General features: G+C 37.4%; 1 long non-coding RNA gene across 1 annotated transcript in view; it reads left to right on the top strand.

Moving 5' to 3' along the window:
* Nucleotides 1–5,512, top strand: part of LOC103746015 — a 29,368-nt gene that overhangs the window by 15,983 nt on the left and 7,873 nt on the right. The gene's annotated exons all lie outside the window — the stretch shown is intronic.

The following is a 5,512-nucleotide window of genomic DNA, read 5'->3' as shown; positions in this document are numbered from 1 at the left end:
CTAAATTACTGACACTGATTTTCTTACCTGGGCTCTAAACTATTACAACGTATTTTACTTTAAAATATCATTTGCTGCTTGTTTTTTCAAGTTGATGTGTAACCAACATAAGTTTTACCATTTGTTTATTAAAATCTCAACTCTTTCCCCCAACATTTAACATTTCAAAAACTGGTCAAAAAAGTTATGAAAATAGTTTCTCCCTTAGTTAATGAAAATAAAGCATATTTCTGAAGTCTGAGTCTATTTATAAGGCATTTATGTACCTTGGAACCATTCCTATACATCAGTGTGTGGCTGAGTGTACACAGACCTCGGTAGTTTTTTGTATGTGTTCTGTGATTACACAGAAAATCTGTTTTTCCTTTAAAAAGGGAAGCAGGAAATGTTGTCTGTGCGGTAAATACAAGGATGGATCAAAGCATTAGCAATACTGTCTCTCCCATTACAGCTTGCCGTTTGAGACAGGCCAGCAGCCAACCTACCCACAGTTTTCTGCTCTGAAGAATATTTCCTTTGCAGAGTTCCAGTTACTGGAGAATTCCAATTTAAAAAACACTGTGGGCAAAACACTACCCAGGGACACTGATTTACAATATGTGATATGTGTCATTTCCTAGAGAAAAATTACGAGGGTAAATAGAAACAGAACACAATAGGGAATGTTCTTAGCAAGGGGCACTCACTTTCCATATGCGGCTTTTTGGTAATGGATGATGTGCATGAACCACTGCTAAGTTCGATAGCCCTCAGCCTGAAGACGCAGAGCCACCCCCAGACAAATCCAAGATCTACAGGTCCTCCTGGAACGTAAATCCATATGCCACACTTCTATGACTTTGAAACCTGGACTACACCTCATGAAATTGCTTAAACTCCCTTCCCAGGTGACCTTTCCAGGTGACTGTGCCTGTGGCCACAAGCCGGAGTGGCTCTGGGGCCTGGCACAGATGTTCACCTCCAGGAACCTTTATCGTTGTCCTATACACCTCCATGGTATCCAACAGTCCTGGAGCAGCCTTCCAGGGACTCATTAAGGATGGGGTGGAAAATTAAATGGCATATTAGGTGAATGTGTATTCTCCTTATCCAATCTTTTTCTTTCTTTCCTCTTTTCTCAGGGTACATTTTTCATAATTAAAAAACATCACTGTAACCACTTTGAGGAAAATAGCAATGTGAAACGTGATGTTTAACAGCATGCACTGATTTCTGTTTAGACTGCATCCTATCTGGTTGCAGACAGTCTTTGTTCTGGTAAAATGCTGAAAAACTTCAGGGACATTGGTTGAGGAAATTCTCTGCCTAGCTTCAAGACGTTTCAAACGCCCAATTTACTCTTAAACTTAGCTATGGTCTTAATGAATGAGTAAATTCTCTGTATAACTTTTCTGCATTTTCAATGCATGTATTTGATTTAAACTTCATTTAATAACATTTACAGTTTAAAAGCAATCTATAGTCCGTCTAATGTGCAGCTAGCATTCAGCTCTGAGTGGTGTTGGCGTAATGAGGTCCATGTGGGGTTTTCTTAAGGGCTTGTGCCACATTACTTCCTGATACACACTCAGTGTCCCTCCAGATGGGCATGAGATCCAGGACACCCACCAAAGTCTATGGCTGCAAAAGTCCTATATTTAAATGGTGTATTTATGACCAATGCTCGTCCTGCCAAATATTTGAAATTATATCCAGAGAAATTAATATGAGTGCTCTGTAAAGAGTTGTTATGTTGTGTTGTTTATGGAGTAATTGCGGGGGGGTTGGCATACATTCAGTATCTATGAAGTATTTTTCAAGTAATTCAACGTAAGGCTGGTGGAATCTATAAATGTGGAGTCCATGGATTAAGCAGCAGAATGAGCTGGCCTTTCATATTACCATGAAGCTACACTGAGGTTTCCTGAGTCCATGAATTTCATCAGCTTTCTTCAGTTCCTCCTCTCATTAAACAAGCAATTCCTTTTCACTTGTAGGTAAGTTTTAAACTGCTGGGTGATTAGAATACTAAGGTACAAGGGGTAGAGGCATGCACCTTCTACATCCACAGCTAGAAGAAAACCAATGTCATCCAATTAATTTCAGCTAAGTGTAAATGACGAGGGCCTCCCTTCAACATCAAGAGATGATATACCTGTCCTTATCCCCATCTCCCTAAACTGCCTGTTTTCAAGTGCATGACTAAAATTTGCCCTTGCTTATAAAGAAATCATTAAACATTACAAACATTTAAATATTCGAAGTCTGATTTTCTTTTGCAGATGGTCAATACAGTTTAGATGTTTTATTGTTTTACTTTCACAGCTAAGCAAATTAGTAAATTTTCCACAGATTATTTTTTAATTTTTTTAAGACTTTCCAGAGAAAGGGATACAATTTTAATACCTGAGAACATTTTGTCTTTGCCCAAGCTTTATTTACATGACACACAGTAATTAAAAGTATCAGACTGGTGAAACTAACCTTCCTGGATGTTTAACAGACATACTTTGAGGCCTATACTAATTTGGTCAGAGGAACATAAAGGACAGTTTTTGTTCCTCACCCTCCTAGGTCGACTAAGTTCCAGGGGACTATGAGCATCTCCCAAAATGTCCTGTAACTGCAGTGAGTCACCTGTCCTCTTGATCAAGGAGGCCATGGAAACCCCACCAAATGGACTTGAACCAGTGTCCAGTCTACAAAAACATTTCCTCCATGCTTCCAAGTGATGCCAGCCATGGTCCAGTAGGACCTTTGACTTATCTTCACATAGATGGAACTGGTAAAAGAAAGGAGGCAGGGGGTCCTCCCAAGCTCATGTGACCCCTGAAGAGCAGATCCTCAAATGACTTTACAAGTAAATTGGTTTATCTGGGTCAACTGTATGGCCTTAAACACCCAAAAAGAAAGTATAACCAAAGATTAAAGGGGCCAATATAATTCTTTAAGAGTCCATGTGTATAGCTAAAGGCTACATAACAAGAAACAATACCAGACAGACAGGAGATACAGATACCTTCCTTTGAGTTGTTGGCCAGGGTGGCCCAGGAGACTCCCAGACAGTAATCCAGTATAGAACTGGGAAAAGGAACAGCAGATCCCAATTTTATCTAAAGGAACATTGGCAACTGATTGCTGCTAGATGAGGAACAGCTGAATTTCCTAAAACAAGGAACTCTAGATAGGCTGACTAGGTTCAGCGGATGGACAAGCACTGGGGAACGGCTGCGGGCGCCAACAACACAGAGAACAGTAACAGGGATGACAGAGTATATGGGCTTCAGTGGGGGAGGGGGAGGCTATGGGAGGATGCCATTTGGGTTGTAGGTATATAGATGAATAACATTGTTTGGGATGTTCTCTGTGAAATACACAAAAATCAACAAATAAAAAAAATGAGTTATATTTGAGGAAAAAGCATAAAAATTTGCTTCATGTTATTTAGTAAAGGTGAAAATCATTACCATTGAAATCTACCTGATCATCAAGTAGATTTTATATCCATGCTTAGGTGCCAAGGATCCGTGTGTAGCTGACTGTGAATGGTAATAATTAAATACATAGAGATTAGAGATGCATGTGAAAACACCTAAGTGTTACTTACATTAAAAATGAGTTTTTCAGCCAGGCGTGGTCCCAGCTGAAAAGGGACCAGCACGCCTTTAGTCCCAGCACTCAGGAGGCAGAGGCAGGCAGATCTCTGAGGTCAAGGCCAGCCTGGTCTACATAGTGAGTTCAGGTCAGCTGGGACTACAGAGAGACCCTGTCTCCAAAAAAAAAAAAAAGACCAAAAGAAAAAAGAGTTTTTCTGTATGAAACAGTATATTTTAAAATGAAATGGAGATCTTTTTAAGGTTAAAACTTCATTCAATTTTATGTGGTATAGGGTTTATACTGAGTTCAATATTGTATAACTGTATTAATCCAACTATGAACCTAAATATTTACAGCCAATTTTGAAAGAGATGTATCCTTGCTTTGGAAATTGTTATTGAATATGTTAATGCTGTAATGAAATGTTTCTTCTAATCATGTGGTTATTAAACAAATAATTTAAAAAATTTCCAGAGAAAGAGATATAATTTTAATACCTGAGAAGTTTAAAAATTGGTGTTATTTTTAAGTAAGTCCTAGATTACAGTCACATAAAATAACTAACTATACTAGCAAAGATAAAATGCAAGAGATATTAAAATCAAAATGTAATTTTTTCTAAAACCATTTTCTACAACATTAAATTTGGTTTTTCATGGTGGCCAAAAGAAAAAAAAAAACCCAAATATCTTGGTAATGAGTAAGTCGTTGCATTTAAATATTAATGTGACTCCTGGTTGGAACTGGTAAGCTGGAGCCAAAATTTTGCCTCTCATCTGTCTCTAAATTCTATTGAATCTGAAGTAAAACATTTAAACTTCAGTACCTTTATAGAAGCAACAAAACCTGCAAAGTGGTCATTATTAGAAGGGAAGATTTTAAAACGTGTAAAGGGAAAGGACAGATGCCAGGGTCCAGAGGACTCAAACTAAGAGCGGGAAAGACAGGGACTGTCTCCCAGGAGACCTTTGCCAGTTGAATCTGATTGTGGTTTGTTTGCCTAAGGTAACATCACTATTGCTCTTTATTTCAGCCAAATAATCTCTGAATGAGGCAGTATGAGGCAGAGTTATAACACTGAAATAATAAGAAAAACATGAAAATATCATTAAAAATTTCTCAAAGGGAATGTAAAACATTAACAGTTGGAAATAAATAGGCTTGAAATATGTAAATATAGTAAGTTAAAGATAGTAAATTTCATCTGGGCAAAATCCCACTCACCTGTAATCCACTTGAGAGGCTGGAGCAGAAGTGTCTGGACTTCCAGGTCAGTCTGGGCTACACAACCATATCATAACTCCAAATAAAAGGAAAGCGTGACAACTTATTAATTTTTGTTTTCTTTAATTTGAGAAAAGTCCAAATGTCCGTAATTTGCCTCAAAGATAAAGTTAACAAAATACTGAAAGCATGAATTTCACAAATGAAAAATATGAATTTAAACACGCTCTCATGACAAATGATAGAAGAAAGGAATGATGAAAAATTAAGATTTTTAAAATGCTTTCAAATCATATTGTATGATGACGAAAACAAAGCCAAGTGCTGCAAGTCCGACTTAAATAAAGGTGAGGGAACAAAATTCTCTTTTTTCAATGAGTATAAAACTCAGAAATCTAGACTACAGTACAGGGAAAAGTATAGAGAAAGCATGAAAAATTAACACAAGAAACAAAGATGTACCCGACAGGCATGTTAATAGGTATAGGGAAAATATTAACAGTAAACAAAACGTACGAACTGCCACAGCAGGACCATAATGAGACAAACCCCTCAACAAAAGCAAATGGTATGTACCATTTTCTCTTCGTTACGTCAAAGAGTACCATTTTTTCTTGGTTAATAGTAAATGTCCAAGGAAATATAATGTTCATGAATGTTGTGTACATACTGACATACACAACAGCAAAATATAGAGAGAATATAAATATTA

This window comes from Nannospalax galili, unplaced genomic scaffold (genome assembly GCF_000622305.1).
Source record: "Nannospalax galili isolate Female #2095 unplaced genomic scaffold, S.galili_v1.0 scaffold804, whole genome shotgun sequence".
In the NCBI taxonomy this organism is placed as follows: Eukaryota; Metazoa; Chordata; class Mammalia; order Rodentia; family Spalacidae; genus Nannospalax; species Nannospalax galili.
The sequence above is the reverse complement of the archived record's forward strand: the minus strand, read 5'-3'. Positions and strand labels throughout refer to the sequence as shown.